We start from the raw sequence: 20,898 nt of genomic DNA, 5'->3' as shown, positions 1-20,898 counted from the left end.
AATCCAAAACCCCACTCGGTAAACATCGGTTCCAGTTAGACACATGACTTGATGATGAACGACATGCTGGACTCGGGTCGAATGGCTTCTCTCCGTGTTGTAGTGTCTCTCCACGCCTGGATCACAGGCAGACCTATAATTTGAACTCCACTGACTTTCTTTGCTATCTGAGGTGAACGCTGAAACACCCGGCAGTTTCGACGTGACACGTTACGATAGCCTGCGCCGCATCAGAGTTTAGCTCACTTTGACAGGAACTAGGACATTTGGCCATACTTTAACAGAGATCCACTAAGTACCCTTGATAGTGATGTCAATAAGTTCCAGCCATTTCAATGTGTCCACTTAAATTTCCCTTTTTTGATTTCCAGATTCATTGATAAAAACTGAATGTGTAATTTCCCCAAGAAAATTGCAGTTGTGTTTGTCGTTGTTTATTTATGAACCTCTTCTGTGTTGTCTACTAACAAAGACGCTCTCGCCAGAACTTTTCTTTGGCTTTTTAAATGCTGGCATCTCCTGGCCCTTTCTCTGCCTTCCCATGTCTTAACTCAGTGTGTGTGAGTGGTGTCCGGGTGGCGTGGCAGTCTATTCCGTTGCCTATCAACATGGAGATCGCCGGTTCGAGTCCCTGTGTTGCCTCCGGCTTGGTCGGGCGTCCCTACAGACACAGTTGGCCGTGTCTGCGGGTGGGAAGCCGGATGTGGGTATGTGTCCTGGTCGCTGCACTAGCGCCACCTCTGATCGGTCAGGGCGCCTGTTTGGGAGGGAGGGGGAACTGGGGGGAATAGCGTGATCCTCCCATGCGCTGCATCCATGGTGAAACTCCTCACTGTCAGGTGAAAAGAAGCGGCTGGCGACTCCACATGTATCGGAGGAGGCATGTGGTAGTCTGCAGCCCTCCCCGGATCGGCAGAGGGGGTGGAGCAGCGACCGCGACAGCTCGGAAGAGTGGGGTAATTGGCCAAGTACAATTGGGGAGATAAAGGGGCAAAAAGAAAAAAGTCAATTTGTGTGGGTGTGGGGGGGGGGGGTTTGTTCCGGAGTTACCACTGGACTCACCTGAACCAGACTAGCTCAACACAATTTTCTCTGTGGCCCATGCGGCCCCTGCATGAGGAGAACAGCTCAGAGTAATGACACCATCCATGCTGGAGGGCCTTCACATATCCCCAACGACCGCATGAGCAAGAGAAGTCTCTCCAACTCAGTCTCCTAAAACACAACTTATCTCTGATTCAACACAATGACTGCATTCCTCATGTTACCAAAATAAAACAAGTCCTTCCATAGTTTTATGAGGAGCTTTATGTATCTTTGATGCGATGTGAAGGAGCACAATATGGTTCATTTATTATTGAAGCACTATACCATACGTCCGGCTGCACACAACAGAGAGAATATGGATTGTTATACCTCAGGCTTACTGTATGTGGTGGCCACCATTAAGTTGCAACGATTATAGATTTAGATGGTACAATTATAGTCTGGTTTCACAATTATTATGCGTGAATTTATTTCACAACACTTTGGATGCATAAAAATCACATGAGCTTTCTTTAATTAGAGGTTTTATTGTATTTTTTCCCCCACAACATTTTTTTTTTGGCTTTTGTTTTTAAGAGTTGCTGCCTTTTGAAACAGAAATAATAAGTAAGGGTGGGGAAAAAACGTAAAAATAAATAATAATAAACAGTCTATATCTCTTTGGAATGAAATATAGTACATATTAGCTGTGTATTTCCTTTCTGAACAAAACAAAGAGGCAGAGGACTCGCTGCATCAGCGCCCTTTTCACAAATTACAGAATTATTTAGTCCCTTCAGTTTGTATTATACTGCAGAAATGTGAACATGTTCACATTTTCAGTGCGCAGTCTTGACTGCTGAGCCCCCATGTACACTCACCGGCCACTTTATTAGGCACACCTGTCCAACTGCTCGTTAACGCAAATTTCTAATCAGCCAATCACATGGCAGCAACTCAATGCATTTAGGCATGTAGACATGGTCAAGACGATCTGCTGCAGTTCAAACCGAGCATCCGAATGGGGAAGAAAGGTGATTTAAGTGACTTTGAACGTGGCATGGTTGTGGGTGCCAGACAGGCTGGTCTTAATATTTCAGAAACTGCTGATCTACTGGGATTTTCACGCACAACCATCTCTAGGGTTTACAGAGAATGGTCCAAAAAAGAGAAAATATCCAGTGAGCGACAGTTCTGTGGGCGAAAATGCCTTGTTGATGCCAGAGGTCAGAGGAGAATGGCCAGACTGGTTCGAGCTGATAGAAAGGCAACAGTAACTCAAATAACCACTCATTACAACCGAGGTATGCAGAAGAGCATCTCTGAACGCACAACACGTCGAACCTTGAGGCAGATGGGCTACAGCAGCAGAAGACCACACCGGGTGCCACTCCTGTCAGCTAAGAACAGGAAACTGAGGCTACAATTCGCACAGGCTCACCAAAATTGGACAATAGAAGATTGGAAAAACGTTGCCTGGTCTGATGAGTCTCGATTTCTGCTGCGACATTCGGATGGTAGGGTCAGAATTTGGCGTCAACAACATGAAAGCATGGATCCATCCTGCCTTGTATCAACGGTTCAGGCTGGTGGTGGTGGTGTAATGGTGTGGGGGATATTTTCTTGGCACACTTTGGGCCCCTTAGTACCAATTGAGCATCATGTCAATGCCACAGCCTACCTGAGTATTGTTGCTGACCATGTCCATCCCTTTATGACCACAGTGTTCCCATCTTCTGATGGCTACTTCCAGCAGGATAACGCGCCATGTCATAAAGCTCGAATCATCTCAGACTGGTTTCTTGAACATGACAATGAGTTCACTGTACTCAAATGGCCTCCACAGTCACCAGATGTCAATCCAATAGAGCACCTTTGGGATGTGGTGGACCGGGAGATTCGCATCATGGATGTGCAGCCGACAAATCTGCAGCAACTGCGTGATGCTATCATGTCAATATGGACCAAAGTCTCTGAGGAATGTTTCCAGTACCTTGTTGAATCTATGCCATGAAGGATTAAGGCAGTTCTGAAGGCAAAAGGGGGTCCAACCCGGTACTAGCAAGGTGTACCTAATAAAGTGGCCAGTGAGTGTATATAGCCCATGTATATAGGTAGCCCCTCTCAAACACAAACGTCACTCTCATGACAGCATGTGCTACACGGCATTTTAAGCTGGTGCACCACTGGTGTAACCTGGTTTTCATTCCGTCTGCAGGTTATGCTGGCAGTTGTGTTTTCCTTGCACCATCTGATGTCGTCATGTTGGTGTTGTTCCCGTGACATCATGGTTAATATTACTCCAGCACCATCATCGCAATGAACCAATGACATTGTGATGTTGTGTCTTTGCAACGCGGGGAAAAAGACTGGAAAAATACCATAACTAACCTAACATAACCTCAACCTCAGTGTAACCCTAACCTTAACCAAACACCTTACCCTGACCTTAACCGATAGCTAACCTTAACCTAATCAATAGCTAAACCACAACTTAATCCCACAACTGTCCGTTTCCCAGAAGGGCACGCACATTCTGAATAGTTGCAACCACCACCTCAGGGAAGCCAATGTCACTCAATCTCATTCTCTCAACTTCCAAACCTTGAAGCGCCGTCCCAGTACTGGGCATGAGAGGATTGCACCCTCTGCTTGTTGCAGGGCTATGGGCAGGTCCAGGCCCGGGCTCTTCGGCACCACAACTATCACCAAGAAGTGTTGCATCCGAATCTGTGAAGCAGCTGCATCATCAACCACAGGGGCGGAAATGCATACAGCAGTCTGCAAGGCCACGCTTGATGAGTTAACACGTCCATACCCAACAGGAGGGCATTGGTTGCTGTCAGAGTAAACCACAGAGGGCACCTGGCATTCTCCTTGCTTTCAAACAGGTCAGCCACCGGTCGCCCGAACTGTTGCCAGATTTTTTTGGCTATGTGCAAGGAAAGGCTCCATTCCTCCTTTAGCAGGCCCCCTTTGGACATCCTGTCTGCCCCCACATTTAGAGACTCCAGAACGTGGCGGGCTTTCAAGGAGCAGAGGTGGTGGTCTGGCCATGTCAGGATGGAGACCGCCATCCTGTGCAGGGCAGGGGATCTGACACCGCCTTGTCTGTTCAGGTAAGTTGCCACCATGGTGGAGTTTGACCTCATCATGGTGTGCTTCCCTCTCAGTTGAGGAGTGAAGTGGTGAAGCACCTTCTGAACCACTGTGAGCTCCAGGAAGTTTATGTAGTGAGGAGCACCAGACCACATGTCCCCTATGCTGGCCTGGCCAAGGGTCCCACCCCAGCTGGCCACGGAGGTATCTGTGAAGACCTAAACATTGTGTGGGACGCACTGCAGCCAAACACTCTCGCGGAGACGGCTGAGTGAGTCCCAAAATGTCACATCTCTCTGCGCCAATTCAGGGACGTGGAGCTCGCACTGTTGGTCTCGGATTGGGTTTAGTCGCAGCTATGCGAACCAACATTGCGGGTTCCTCACTGGGTGAGCTGCTGACATCATCCCGCGGGGATACATGTTTCCCTGCCAGCACCGAATCTGAGATAAACCGCGTTGAGTCAGCCACAGCAATGCTACCATACACTCTGACAGGTGCACCATCATAGCATGAGAGTCCAACAGCAGACTGAGGTAGTGCATCTGCTCGCTCAGCTGAAGGGCACTCTTGGTGGGGTTGATGACGAAGCCCAGCTGCATGACATGATGGATGATCACGGCTGTATGGGCTTCTGCTTCCTCTTGTGACGTGGCGGGAATCAGCCAGTCATCGATATAAATAAAAAATCTCACCCTATTTTGCCCTGAGCGGCTCCAGTGCCGTCTCCACACTTTTGGAGAGAACGTGAGGAGCCAGGGAGTAACCGAACAGGGGAAGAAAATAAAAAAGAAAGCCGTTTTATTTTGTCATTGTATTCTTACAATGAATTGTATTCTTACAAAGAATTGTATTCTTACAAAGAATTTGTTCACTGCATTTAACTCATTCTATTGTATAGGAGCAGTGGGAAGCTGCAGTGCCTGTGGCTCAAATCCTGTTCTTCTTTGGATTGCTTGGACAGGGGTACAGGCAGGAGTATTAACCCTAACTAACATGCATGTCTTTTTGATGGTGGGAGGAAACCAGAAAACCCGGGGGAAACCCAAGCAGACACGGGGAGAACATGCAAACTCCACACAGAAAGGACCTGGAATGGGCTGGGATTCAAACCCAGGACCTTCTTGCTGTGAGGCAACAGTGCTAACCACTGGGCCACCATGCCATGTATTGATAAATCCATCCTCCCACCGCAAAACACAGGCACTTCCCGTGACACAGCAGAATTGGGATGTGGAAATACGCATCAGTCAGATCTATGGAAGTCATCCAGTCACCTGGTGGGATGCAGTCCAATAGCAGCTTGGCTATCAGCACACGAAACGGTCTCTGAGCAATATAGCTGTTCAGGACACGCAGGTCCAAAGTCGGTCTCTTTCTTGGAAACCAGGAAATTTGGGGAAAAGAGACCCTTCTGCATCTCCGACTGGGGAACAGTCATTATGGCTCCCGTGTGGAGGAGTGTGGCTATCTCCTCCTCCAATGCCACGCACACAGTAGAAGTGGAGTGAGAGGTCTGAAGTATGCCGCTGAAAGGAGGAGGCTGACTGTCGCTATTCAAAAAAAAAAAAAAAAAACGTAATGGCAGTAGCCCTCAGTAGGGGAAACTAACTGAAACCTAACCATGGTGGAATCTGCATGAGCGGCGCCCCTCGCTCATGCACTCCCAGCTTGGGATGTGCGCGTCGAGGAACAGTGGCGACAACTTAACCAACGTGACATGAAAGTGCTATTAACCTTTGAGGAAGCTCTGCAGCTGCCGCTAGCAACATTAGCTCTACCAGACGCTAATGAAGCCAGCTGGCCACAGTTAGCTATATTAGCCTTGATCGCCAAAGGGAAGGCTAGCAGGCTGCAGTCAGCCACATTATCACCTCCGGTAGCTAATGGTGCCGACAGGTTGCATTCAGCCACATAAGTGCCTCCGAGAGCTAACGGCACTGATAGACTGCAGTTAGCCACATTAGCTTCAAGTGAAAGACGAGTGGAGGCTGGGGAAGAGTGGGCAACGTGCACTGCCTGCCTTATTCGCCTCACCTGAGGAGGAAGGGGAGCCATCCTCCCTGAGCCAGGAGGGGCGCCTCCCAAGGCTAACAGCTCTAGCATTAGACACAGTCTGGGCGCAGTTAGCCACGTTAGCGTTGAAATTAACCACATTACCTTCTTGAGAATTGGGAGGAGAGGCTGGGGAAGAACAGGTGTCGAGCACCACCATCCCCTTAATCTCCTCACCCGGAGAAGGAGGGGGGGGACATCCTCCCTGGCTCAGGTGGGGTGCCTCAGAAAGCTATTAGCGCTAACACCTGAAACTACCTGAGTGACAGTGTGATTAGTGCAGGGAACAGCTCTTTTTTGGAAGATGTAAGGGTTAGGGCAGGGGTCAGGAACCTTTTTGACTGGGAGAGCCATAAAAGCCAAATATTTCTAAATATATTTCATTGAGAGCCATATAGTATTCTTAACGTTTAATAAATTAAATATGTCTTACTTTTAATGCGACTTCTGGTGCTGCATGGTTTTGCTGATGGCCTTGTAGTCTGGTTCATACGTGGTGAGGTTGAGCTTCATGCAGGCGTTGAGGCTTCCATCAGTTAAACGTGAGCGTAGGTTGGTCTTAATGTTCCTCATATGCGAGAATGACTGCTCACATGCATATATAGAGCCAAACATGGTCAATACGGCAATACTCACACGCTGCATTGTGTGGTATGTCACAGGAAGCTCGTTCCAAGTTTTAAGAATCAGCTGGTCTTCAGGTTGAAGACTTTTCATATTTGTCCACTTGTGTTCCCTCGCCAGCTCTGCTCGCTGTCGCGCAAGACTTTCCAACTCTCCATTAAGTGACTTGAACTTACTCATCCACATGTCTGATGCCTTCAGGTCAGCAACTTCCAGCTCAAAGTCTCCGATAGAGACCCCGGGGATGCATGTCAGGTCGATTTTGTCCACTGCACACTCATGTGGATGAGTGATGAACTTGAAAAGACCAGGGCGCGCACGAAATTCCCCAAAACGTGCTTTGAATGACTGCAGGAGATTGGACGTAAAGCCAGCTAGCTGCTGGAGATCCAGATGTTGAGTGGAGTCACTTGCTAAGCATGCATCTCTAAATTGTTGCAGTCTTTCAAAGTGCAGAAGACGACCTGTTTCAATGTCCCTGAGAAAGACTTCCAGCTTGCTTTCAAATGCAAACACTGCTTGTTGAAGGGATGAGATTGTATTTCCAATACCTTGCATTTTCACATTGAGCTGGTTCAGATGGCCAGTTATGTCCATGAGATAGTGAAACTGCAGGAGCCAGTCAGTGTTGTCTATCTCAGGACAAGAAAAGACCGGATTTCACTCAGGCAAGCTGCAAAATGGCTGAGCACCTTCCCCCTTGACAACCAACGCACGTTACTGTGTAAAAGCAGACCGGGATAATGATTCCCAACTTCTTCTAACAGAGCTTTAAACTGGCGATCATTTAAAGCTCGGGCAACAATAAAGTTGACCACTCGAATGACCAGCGACATCACCTCCCCAAGCTCCTGGCCACACCTGAGCGCAAAGCGCCTCCTGGTGCAGGATGCAATGAAAACTTAGGATGGCTCTCTTTTCATGTTCACGGAGAAGCGCTACAAATCCTTTGTTCTTCCCCAACATACAGGGTGCACCATCAGTACAGACAGAAATAAGTTTATCCATCGGTAGTTTTTTTTCTTTAGCAAACTCCATGAAAGACGTGAATAAATCCTCTCCTCTTGTTGTCCCTTTCATTGGCAAAATAGCCAAGCTTTCCTCACGCAGTGTGTCACCTGCTGCATACCTGGCAATTATAATGCACCAAGATAGATAGCTAACGTCTGTTGACTCATCTAACGCGAGAGAAAAGTATGTCCCGACGTTTATGTCCTTAACTTTTGTTTGCTCGACTTGATTTGCCATCATGATGCTACGATAGTGCACAGTTCTTGCTGACAGGGGCATGTCTTTTATTCGTTTGATTATCTTGTCTTTATTTGGGAAGTCATCAAACAGTTCATTGGCCACATCAGACATGAATGTTTTGGCATACTCGCCATCTGTGAATGGCTTTCCATTCCTTACTATTGCCAAAGCCCCCGCAAAGCTAGCGGAATTCCCGTCACCTTGCTTGGTCCACACACGTAGTTGCTGGTAACTCGTCTGCACTCTCCGCTGTAGCCCCTCGCATGCCCTTTTCCTGCTGTCCCCCGCTGGATATTTCCATGCAAATGAAGCATGGTGCGTATCGAAGTGCCGCTTTATATTTGACCGTTTCATCGATGCAATTTTATCATTGCATATTAGACATACCGCAGATCATCTGTGCAAATTCATCTGTGCACGCAGCCTGGAATGCACGGTGATCATCGTCTTTTTTTCTTTTTGCCATCTTTTCCGTTACAAGGGTTGAAGCGGATAAACTAGTTGGCTATCTGATAAAATTGATTTCTTCACCTTTACAATGACCCGGACATGCTCGCGAGCCATTGGTTCCCGACCCGACCCACGGGTGACCCGTGAAATTTATCTTCAAAACTAATTTCTGTTTACTTTAAAATGACGCAGTATTATTAAGAAATATCACAAGTATTTTAAAATCAGTTCCAAACTGATTTAAAAAAAAAAAAAAATTTCCAACTCAAAATTGTCTGGGAGCCATATGCCGTCACCGGGAGAGCCATATATGGCTCGCGAGCCATAGGTTCCCGACCGCTGGGTTAGGGTGACACCCTTTATTGAAACCAGGTAACACATTCTGTCTCCAGCCATAAAAAGTCAAGCAAATAGGGCTGGCACTTCCGCCGTGAGGCTCTGCATAACGGAAGGCCGGGGAGGCTTGAGGGGGCGCAGGTAGACTCGTGCTGGCAGTGGAAGAGTCGCAGAGCCTGTTCTTGGAGAAGCGACACCGGCAGGACCTGGGTGGAGGACGAAGCTGCTCTTGCTGCCACGGAGAGGGATGCTGGGGACAAAGATAGGAGCCCAGTTTCTCTGATGCCTTCCGGGCCATTTCCAACCTGTCGACGAAGGCTTGGATGTCCGGACCAAAGAGGGAGTCACGAAAGAGGGGCGGGTTGAGAAGGAGAGCCGCTCGTGCGGGTCCATCATTGATGGCGAAGGTCTGGGACATGGAGAATGGTGGTGGCAGTCATCTGGACCTCAGTAATTTCTGTAGCAGACAGCTCGGGCCACTTGTGGATGAACTTGTCAAGAGACCCAGCCACCATCTGGGAGGCACCGGCATAGCCATGGTCAAGAAAGGTGGCCGTCAACTGGTCCCACTCATTGGGCAGTGATGGCCAACCACCTGGCCAGAGGGAGGCTGAAAGGAGGAGACAGACCCTGACTGCATCTTCATTAGGTGGCACTCCTTTGTCCCACTCCCAGCCCTCCATGGACATAAGCCACAGACTTGGTGCCAAGCAGGGAGGCCAACTCATGCTGGGTGTAGTGGAAAGGGTTTCCATCTTGAGACATAACACATGAGGGTGAAGCCTACTGCATGGTTGGGCACAAAGGCCGACAGTGAAGTCAACCCAGGGGGCAGTGAAGGGAGGAGTGGGCAGAGCAGGATACCCATCCTCTGGCGGCTGAGGAAAACAGACTGGGTTGGGCGTCGCGAGGGTAACAGTGAACAACAGGTGGCTCCATGTCGAGGAAGAGAGAGGCAGAGTCCTCTTCCTCGAAGACACAGTGGTCATCCTCTTCGTTGTACTTGTCCCAAGGTTTAGAGCAGGCCACCACCTTCTTGCTCGCTGGTGCCTGGCTGGTGCAAGAGAGGTGGAAGGAGTTGGTGTATTTCTGCTTGTTCTCACGCTCCACCCAGGGGAGAGTGAGGCAGGTAGGGCAGGACTCTGCTTCCTCCTGATGACACCAACCCAGGCAAAAGAAGCAGGCCTGGTGGCTGTCCAAAGACATCTCAGAAGGGCAGGAGGAGCAGGTCTCGATAGGGGTAGACATACTGTGACACCAGAGGGTGACAGATAATTAAAAAAAAAACAATTCACAGATCCGTACTCAAGGTGACTGAGTGAAAAAGGGAGACGAGCAGCTGAGATGCAAGGGTTTGATAGCAGGTGGGCATTGTGGCTCTTACCACTTGATTGGGCGGTGAGAGAAAAAATGTGTCTCAGGTGCCTAGATGGAGCCTCGAAGGGTAACGCAATAGTGAAGCCTGTTGGAGAGCAGAGCATGTATGACATAGAACAACTATGAAAGTATTCAGACCCACAGCCTACCTGTGCTGTGCGTGTAGGTGGCGCATGCCCTACTTAACGTCCCTCTCAGGTTGACCGTGAGTGAGTGAGCGAGTGAGTGACCACAATTTGCGACGCATAGCCCACGGCAGCACTTGGATGTGTGCCTAGGGAAAAATAATGGACCATAATGGCCCTTTTTTGAGAGCGAGAACAGAAACACTCGGTATATCTGAGCCTTTATGGTTATAAAACTGTAATTTTAAAGCGCGGTTAACAATGAAATCGGTTAATCCCTATATCCCTAGACACTATAGTGTGTTACCCTACTGCTCAGGCTTTGTCATGTCCTGTCAACACAGATTCCTCTACCTCATGCAATATCATGATAACCGTCATGCTTACTATTACAAAAAATATAAGACTTCAGATAACTACTGAAGCCCTGAAATCCCATATTAATTAAGTAGAACAGCACTATTTCTTTGATAGTTTGTTAGCCATGATTAATTGAGCCACTGAGGTCCGGGGCACATTTACAATTGGTAAGGTACAATTAGCAGAGGGGTTACTGAAGATCATTAAAAATTAAAACTCAATTATCTTATCAAGACTTGACACAGAATCTTTAAGTGTCAAGCCTGACAATGACATGCATTCATCACAGTTTGTTTTCTCTTTATGGGAGGACCAAGTTGACTGGTCTTTATGACAAGTTTTGCCCATGGAGATTTATGAGTGTGGCAGGCACAATTAATATCTTAGCCTAATTTTTTTCTCCCCATCTCTGGTGAGAGTTGTGTTCAAACCTGAATAATCATTACAAAAAAAACAAAAAATCTGACCGGTAGTTACTATTAAGCAAAATTATCCTTTTGCTTAAAAAGTGGATACCAGAACACAGAGGAACGAAATCAGGATCTGAAATGTTCCATTACCCTATGGCGGTGGCCTACGTTGGTGTCAAGATTTTTAGGTGGCCAATGGCTACCTCATTGCATACCAAATATACATAGACTTGAACCTAAAGTACAGTTTATCTTTGACTCCCACATATACGCTTACACACTTTACCACCCATGTCCTTCTTCTGTCCACTGTTGACTGCCTGAGGGTATATAGAAATACTAAGCTGAAAGAGCTGCCCAGACACGTTATAGCCTACATGTGTCGGGGGTATGATTTTCACATTAACAGAAGGAAAGGTGAAGTACTGATAGTACTGCTGGGGGTGGGACGTCAACCTCATTTTACCACAGATTAATCTAAGGTTATGTAACAGTGTGTAACAGACTTTTCTAGAAATAGAAAGATGCCTAAAACAGACATAATTGGCAGCTCTTACAATACACTGAAAATGTGTTGGCGGACCTCTGTACAATCAAGATGAATGGCTAATGATGTAATTTTAATTTTTTATAGTTAATTTTATATAAATAATATAAATTGAAATTATTAATACTGATAATGGAAGTGTTATCAACTCTCATTGAAGCTAAATTTAATGCACATGGCCTAGACTGTTGACTAATATGTCACACAGTGATTAATTTACAGGTTGCCAAATATTTCCTAACACGTTATGCTTTCAAGGACAGCTAATATTGATGGCTTACTATTCAGGGAGTTGTTTTAGGACATACGTATGGACAGCAATAGGCTATGTCAAATGCAGTAAATATTTTTGGCTGGACTGGACCAGCGGCCCGATCCGTGACTGATCGTGTTTGGAGTGACTGGGTGATCATGTTTGGAGTAACTGAGTGATCATGAGTGACAAAGTTACATGATTGGGCCGCTGGATCAGGTGACCAACAACATCACCGAAGTTAACGATTGGTCAGCCGACCAGTGATGTCACTGGTAAACATGGAAGTGGGAGTTTCCCTATTGGCCGTTGCTCTTTCAAAATGAATCAGCACAGTGGTTTCAGCTCATTCTACATATATCGCTCGCTAACAACCGGAATATATTTCTGCTCATCGATACTACTTAAATGCTAAGAACGGAATATTTTGCTGCTCTTTCCACATCTGGTTACACACTGTAACAGTCCAGCATAGAGCAGAGTATGAGAGAAAACCTCTCCATGCACCGAAGGCATGAAGGAGCGCGCCATTAAAACATCCCAAATAACAATCATTCTGACAAAATACTCAACACATAGTGAGTCTTAGAAAAACATCTGCAGATAGAAACAGATGAAAGAGGAGGGGGAGATAACAGATAATTGGAGTACAATTAAATTAAATTTTCTTTCAAATCAAACTTCCCAAGATATGATTGGAAATTATTGTTCATACAACTGTTTTTATAGCCTTCTTTTAACTCGAATGTAGATTAACCATGTCGTGATATGTCATTTCAGTACACTTTTCTTTTTTGGGGATTTTTTTTTCCACCCTTTTGCTCCATAATTATGCTTCGCCAATTACCCCACTCATCTGAGTCATCCAGGTCACTGCTTCACCCCCTCTGCTGATCCGGGGAGGGCTGCAGACTACCACATGCTTCCTCCGATACATGTGGAGTCGCCAGTTGCTTCTTTTCACCTGACAGTGCAGAGTTTCGCCAGGGGGACATAGTGCTTGGGAGGATTACGCTATTCCCCCGAGTCCCCCCGAACAGGCGCCCTGACCGGCCAGAGGAGGCTCTCGTGCATTAACCAGGACACATAACCACATCTGGCTTCCCATCTGCAGATACAGCCAATTGTGACTGTAGGCATGCCCGACCAAGCCGGAGGTAACATGGGGATTCGAACCGGTGATCCCCGTGCTGGTAGGCAACAGAATAAACCGCCACACCACCCGGACCCTCCCATTTTTGTACACTTTAACAACTAATATTACTGGGACCACTACAGATAATTGCGGAGGATCATTTAATATCCAGGAATTCACATTATAGACCCTACCACTGACTATCCCTGGAACAAGTTGGACACAATTTCCAATATTGACAATACACATGTAGTGTAGTGAGGACTCTCTCCCTCCCTCCTTAAATGGAGTTGGTCATCTGTTTGGCATTCAATACTAGAAGAGATCCTCAGGACAGCTGTTCCTGGCTTCCGGCTTCGTGAGATTCGGCTTTGTGAGATCAATAACTGCTGTTTATTCTCTTACTATCTCTTCTCTATAATCTGCTCTAACCTCTTCATTTGTCCTGATTTTGTTATTTTTTGTGCTTAGTTCACTTCTCACTAGATTCACTAGTTTTCTTTCTCAAGCGACTTGTGTTAGTGGGAAGCCTTTCATTCCTAGTCTGTTTACTAGCTTTGAGCTTAGCCTAGCTTGGCAGTTAGCTTTATTGCATTTGTAGTCAAAGCAGCCTTGTTAAAATGATAGCATGTGGTGACTGTTCTGCACTCACAGAGAGGATGTCTATACTAAAGAGATATATCCATGAATTAGAGCAGCTTCTTTGGGCTAGGATTACGTTAGACGTGACGAGCACTCCAGATAGCCTTAGCCGTGGGTCCGACAGCAGACCTGCTATTGTTCACAGTAGCTCAGCCTCATTGGCAGATGCAGCAGAATTTGTCTGTTTGCCGGCATAGGAAGGCTCTCAAGAGCAAGCCATTGGTTGTGTGGCCTGGTCTGCAGTCACCTCTACTGACTGCAAACCGGTTTTCACTCCTCACCAGCCCTGTTGGTAGTCTTACCAGCCAGTGTGCCTCTCCCGCCCCTGTTGACAGAGTAAAGCAATGCACTCTAGTGATAGGAGACTCCATTATCCATAATATCAGATTAGCTTCGCCAGCCTTGGTTCACAGTTTACCCAGGGCCAGAGTTTCCGACATGGAGGATAATCTTAGGGTGCTGGCATCACAGAGGGAGAATCAGGGAACCCAGGCACACAGCACCACTACTTTCAACAACATTGTTATTCATGTTGGCACCAATGATGCTAGGATGAAGCAATCAGAGATCACAAAAGCCAGCCTAGTCAGAACACTTGAGTTGACCAGAAATATGTGTCAGCATCCATTAATTGTCTCTTACCCGTGAGGGGTAATGATGAGATTTACAGTAAGATAACCTCAACGAAGCACTGGCTAATTATTGTAAGGGGCAGGGATTCGGTTTTGTTGATAACTGGCCTTTCTGGGGCCGGCCTTACCTGCTGAAAGCGGACGCATTGACGCTTCTGGTTATGGTGCTGCTCTTTTGTCTAGCAATATAGATAGCTGTCTACGTGTAGTTTGACACTGGGAACTTATCATTCAGCAGGTTGCATGTGACGAGAGAGCCTGCTAGGTTTAAACCTTGTGCGGATATGGAGTCAAATAGTTTAGTTACTATGTTTAGTCAGGGAATTAATTTCTCATAGAATAGATTTTCAGACTGACAGCTTGGTCTATAACATTGACATCGTCTCCCTTCCCTGCTGTGTTGCTCCCAAGGTCTCCTACCCTAAATGTGTGAATCACAATAAACTAATAATCATTCCTATCACTGGTGGTGGGGAAATGTGCAATGAAGCATCTAATAATCTACAGAACCAAACATCAGATGTTATCAAAAGGTGCCAAAGTAACATTAACCAGACAGGAAACTCAGCAAAGAAACATGCATTTGACATGGTTATCAGATTTACTGCAGGATGGTGCCATGCCATTGTTCAGACGGCTCATGATTCCAAAACCCAAATACTCTGAAAAATGTCCCATTGGACCAAAAGGCCATTTTTCCGATTGCCCGTTATCCTGAATACAAACGGCCATTGCACCGAAGGTCCATTGTTCTGAAAAGACTTTTGTTTTTGTTTTTTTTTGGGGGGGGGGATAACAGTCTCTCGGACAAATGGGCTTTCGGTCCAATGGGATATTTTTCGGACTATTGGAGTTTCAGAATAATGGGCCGTCGGAAAAATGGGCCATCCCCAGCAGGGCACGGGACCACTTAACGACCTTTCCAGGTCATCATCACCGTTGATCACAAGACAAGCTCTCTTTCACTCCAGAGTACAAACTTTATCACTGCAACATATGATGAAGACTGGAATTGTGTGTTTGAGTTTAAAAACATTTTCCTCTCTCTCTCTCTCTATATATATCTATCTATCTATCCATCCATCCATCCATCCATCCATCCATCCATCCCGGGATCAGACTACATGAACTCAGCCTGATTTTGACACGATTTTGTCATTGCCGACAAATTGGCAGCGTCGGACCCGATTATGAACATCTGGAAGAGTGAACGGATGTTTTTACCCTGTGTACTGTGACATAATTAAAGAACGGCGATGTGGCATCGGGTGCCCAAGGACACCCCGATGAAAAGTCTAGCATGTCAGAATTTTTGTATTTTCCTTCCTAGTCTGACAACTCCCCCGACATGTTCCTTGACATTGACCAATAGGATGACAGAGTGCTCTCTGGTAAACATGGCGAAGAGAAAGAGGGATGCTGCTGTTGCTGCTGTAAGGTGGAACGATGAAACCGAGGGAAGGTTCATTGAGCAGTGGCAACAGTACCCCTGCTTTTTTGACGTTTCCTCAAGGGAGTACCATGACCGAGTCAAAACAGATAGGCTAAATGTTGGTGAGAAATAGCGGGGGCGCTTCATGAACCTGGTGAGTAGCTGGTTAAGCTATGCTAGGTTAGCATTCCCCAGTAGGACTAGCCGCAAGAGCGTTCGCAATCGTTTTTTCCTTCTTTTCCTTTTCTTTTCTGAACACAAGACCGCCGGCATCACACATTGCACTTCTGTAGCTATGCTTGACAATTTCTTGACCCTCCTCCCCGACGACCTATGAACTGCGCAAGATTGTGAAAGGCAGCATGCGGTGATTTGTCAGGGTCATACTTGTAGTGTTGCCAGTCTCCACCAAGACACAGCAAGGATTTATGGCACTATGATTACCTAATCTGACTTGGTGACCATCGTGAAAGACACAAATAACCTATAGTCTGATCCCGGCATTGTGTTATACTCATGAATTACTTCTGAACTTTACAGGAAAGAAGAATGAGTTTTATTGGCGGTCCTCTTGACCCTCCATCTCACTCTCTCTAAAAACGCATTGCACTTCTTTTCTTTATTCAGCTGTAAATATTAGTCTCTCTCTCTCTCTCTCTCTCTCTCTCTCTCTCCTCCCCACCATAAACAAACTCTCTGTCTCTCTCGCTCGTTCACTCTCTCTCTTTTTCTCTCTCTCACTCACTTACTCACACATACACACACACACACACACACAAAAACCCTCTTTGGAACCTTTGCCAAAGGTTGGTAACCATTTCTAAGCTCAAGTCAAGTCAGTTTTATTTGTGTAGCCCAATATCACAAATGACAAATTTGCCTCAGGGCGCTTTATAGTATCACACAGGGTCATAAATGCTTTAGAATTCAAAATTTCCCTAGTTCTGTACATGTGTGAATTAATGTGAATTAAAATTTTAACGTTCTGGTAATCCAGTTGATATTACGCAGCAAACATTTTCATAAAGAATAGTTCAACTCCCATATCTGTGCGATATAAAATGACCCGAGTCATTAAGATTCAGATTTAATGCATTGTTTGCAGTGTCGTCACGCTGCTGTCTAGTGACCGTTCCCGGTAGGACAAGTGTCTGAATTCAATAAAATAACGGCCGTTATTGCATCGATTTTCTTTAAAATTAATCCCTTAGTGCATTATGTAGTAATGATTGTTATACTAGTGTCTTTTAGCATTGAAATGTACTCCACTTCCACTTAGTTCTTAGCCATATCTTAGAGAATTAAAGTTTTTATTGTCTTTATTCACTTGTGTGATTAATAGTTTGTAATTTCTAAGTGTTTCCCTGTAGATTTACATGATGTGTCAATATTGACGACAGAAATGGGTATCTAGGCTAATTAAAAGTATTTTTGTAATCTTTTGTTTAAACCTTTTCTTGCTATTTTTGTGTATTGCAAGTTATTTTGTATCATATGCGCTCAAGCCTCGTTTTGTTTTAAGAGTTAATTGGAGTCGTTTCCTCCATGTGTGCAGAGACTGTTTTCCAGACTTTTTCGGTAACTTTTGTGGTTAGAGTAGAGCGCTCACATTGGACTCTGTCACCTCTCAATGAATGCACTGAGACCTGAACACACGCCAGCTGTGTGTATTGCTCCTGTGTGGCCTCAGCTAGGCTGAGCTTCTCCAACGTGGATCCATTCTCCAAGTTGAACCTCTGAACCAACTCCTTCAAAGCGGTTCTCCTCTGGTTGTCACCATGGTGACCCTAAGTCCACCGAGCCGGCTCCAATATGCTCGAGGTTCTTTGGAGAAGCCTGCTACTCAGCCATCCATCACCGCAGGAACAACGGTTCTTCTCCGGCTGTCACTATGGCAACACGAAGTCCACCGAGTCTGCTTCAACGTGCTTGACGCTCTTCGGGAAAGTCTGCTACAATCCTCAGCCGTCCATCACCGTAGAAACAAGTTGGACAAAATCCATCTTCTCATATGCGTTCTGCATATGAGCGTTGATGCAGAAGAGCTATCCTAAATTGTTTCCTTTTCCTTTTTTTTTTTTGTTTTGGATCTTTCCCCGTTTTTCTCCCCAATTGTACCTGGCTAATTACCCACTCTTCTGAGCTGTCCCAGTCGTTGCTCCACCTCCTCTGCCGAGCTGGACAGGGCTGCGGATTACCGTATGCCTCCTCTGGTATACATGTGGAGTCGCCAGCCGCTTCTTTTCACCTGACAGTGAGGAGTTTCGCCAAGGGGACGTATTGCGTGGGAGGATCACGCTATTCCACCGCCCCCCCCCCGAACAGGCGCCCTGACCAACCAGAGGAGGCGCTAGTGCAGCAACCAGGACATATACCCACATCCGGCTTCCCACCTGCAGACATGGCCAACGGCAACGGAATAGACCACTACGCTACCCAGACGCCCCCCCTTTTTCAATTGGCTTTAGTCGCTCCACATTGCATTCAGATTCATTTCTGATATCATTGACCTCCAAATGAATTCATTCTTTCATTCTGTCAGCAATAACTTGTTAGTTTAATGTCCATTCAGTCATCCATTCCTTCATTTATTTTCCCGTTCATTCAGTCATTCTTCTCGTTCAGTCTTTCAAGTTTAATTTCTTTCAATGCTTGTTCTAGCTCTATATATGTATGTATGCTCATTTATCCCATTGCATAGTCAATAAATATTCCCATCTAGAGCGAGTCATTGCTGTGAATATTTTCTTCGTCGGAGAGGTGAGGTAATTACTGTCTTTATTTGTGTTGTGTGTTTCTCTGGAGCAGAAATAGAAATCCCTGAATTTAGAGTTCACAGCTTTCAGATCTGTGACTGGTTAATTTGGTTTATCCTTTTTTCCCCCCCTCTGGAAAGTGGTGCCCCAATTTCAACGAGTGCAAAATTTAAATTAAGGTGTAGTACGCTACATACGGTCCAGCCATATACTAGGTTTTGACCTAGTGTTGTTAACATAATAAGCTAACCCGAGATCCTCACAGCCTCTGTGACCTTTTTTATTTGGAAAGCACATGCAATGAATTATGAATGAGTAGTGAAATGGACAGTGCACCAGATCTCTTGTTGCCATTTTGCCTCAGTGCGGCCTGAGCGCCATGCCATACCCAGGAGAAATATAATGTTTTGGGAGCTCCCTGTTAACATTTGCAATGATAATTTTCAGAAGAACCAAATATCATTATCACAGCAGCATACCGTTCCCCAAATGATCCTTTATTTTCAAAGCTGGCAGGTGAAATGTTGTACAGAAATGCAAAGACGTAGCCTTCCTTTGCATGGCTTCTCTCGCACAAGTGACCCGGATTTAATTTGTCTTATATGGAAAGTGTAATCAAACCGTGACAGCTGAGCAAATGGCCTATTATATGACTTCCATTATGTTATGGACAAATGACTCAAGTATGAGATAAATTGGCCTATACCAAAACCACTATGCTAAAGACAGAATCCATTGAATTTACTCTACAGTATTATTTAATGCAGTTTTAACAGTAGTATCCCTCATGTGGTATTTTGAAAATCTGCAGAGTGCCCATGCAACCTTGAAATTACTAGCTTTTTCCCCCTAGATTTTATTACACTGGGAATTTGATTAACAATGAGTTGACTCCGGGTAAACAAATGTTCATCCATTGTTGGCGACAACAGAGACTCTTTGTTTAAGTTGGAAGAGTTGGAAGCAGAGCGCATATTGGTCTATATCCACAGGGAAATTGCCAGCACAAGCAATGAAATGCTGTGCCCTCAACTCGGCAGCAAAATTAAGTGCAGCAGGCAATCATCCATCATGTCTTGGAAACAACCGTCTGTAGCACTGAACTCTGAAAACATTGGGACAATATGATTATCTCATTATTGACACCAAGCCTAAGTCTACTGGTGGTGTTGTGGAGTAACTCATGATTTCTATCATAATTTGAAGAACTAGCTGTTTTTTTTGTCTTTTTTGTTTTGTGTTTCTTGAGTTTTTTTGTTTTTTTAACCCCCCCCCCCCCATTTTCTCCCAAATTGTACAATTGCCCAATTACTCCACTCTTCCGAGCCGTCCTGGTCTCTGCTCCAACCCCTCTGCCAATCCGGGGAGGGCTGCAGACTACCACATGCCTCCTCTGATACATGTGGAGTCGCCAGCCACTTCTTTTCAGCTGACAGTGAGAAGTTTCACCAGGGGGACGTAGTGCGCGGTAGGATATTCCCCCCAGTCCCCCCCCCCTGGACAGGCGCCCTGACCGACCAGAGGAGGCGCTAGTGCAGCGACCAGTACACATACCCACATCCGGCTTCCCACCCGCAGACACGGCCAATTGTGTCTGTAGGGACGCCTGATCAAGCCGGAGGTAATACGGGGATTCGAACCACTGATCCCCGCGTTGGTAGGCAACGGAATAGACTGCTACGCTACCCGGACACCCGAACTAGCTGTTGTTAATACCCCCATTACGTATTGGGGGTGTTAACTGTCAAGTTCCTTTACTATTGGTCTTACTGGCTTAAGTTGGGGTATAAAAAACAGCCATAACACAGTCATGACACTGTAACAAATAGGGCTTTTCCCCTCCTGTTCTAGAAACATTCCGTGTAGAAACGCTCTTGTTGTCCCAAGATTATTCATTTCGAGCCCAGCATAACTTGCATTAGTTAATTCAACAGTGTGAATGAATCCTTTATTTCCTGCTCCATCTAATTTTACTAGGAATGCACTGTAATTGCGCCTCTGTCCTGTCTTTTCGATGCCGAGTGTGCCATCGCTACCAATTAGCAAGTTTACTTCGAGCTGTGGACTGCATTCATCAATAGCCAACCCAGTTCAGGCATGTGCTTCCCAACCAACCAACAAAACATTTCAGAGGAGAAAGGTTGAGTAACCGATCTTGAAACAGTTTTTCCAGCACGGAGAGTCTGTACTGCTGAAGCTGATGGAGTGTTTTGTTTTTTCTTCTTCTGCCCTATATGCACCGACAACACGTCCTGTTTGGCTGACTCACCCCTTTATAGGTGGATGAACCCTATAAATTATGGCGCTCTGGCTTGCTGTCGGAGTTCCATCATGGAGAAGAGCTGCTCTTAAAACTGACGAAACACTCATTAAGAATGTCCTATATGC

General features: G+C 45.9%; 1 protein-coding gene across 1 annotated transcript in view; it reads left to right on the top strand.

The window, feature by feature from the left end:
- ncam1b (neural cell adhesion molecule 1b) overlaps nt 1-20,898 on the top strand; it is a 167,135-nt gene that overhangs the window by 10,493 nt on the left and 135,744 nt on the right. The window lies entirely within an intron of this gene.

This window comes from Lampris incognitus, chromosome 7 (genome assembly GCF_029633865.1).
Source record: "Lampris incognitus isolate fLamInc1 chromosome 7, fLamInc1.hap2, whole genome shotgun sequence".
NCBI classification, from domain to species: Eukaryota; Metazoa; Chordata; class Actinopteri; order Lampriformes; family Lampridae; genus Lampris; species Lampris incognitus.
This window is presented reverse-complemented; position numbering and strand designations above follow the sequence as displayed.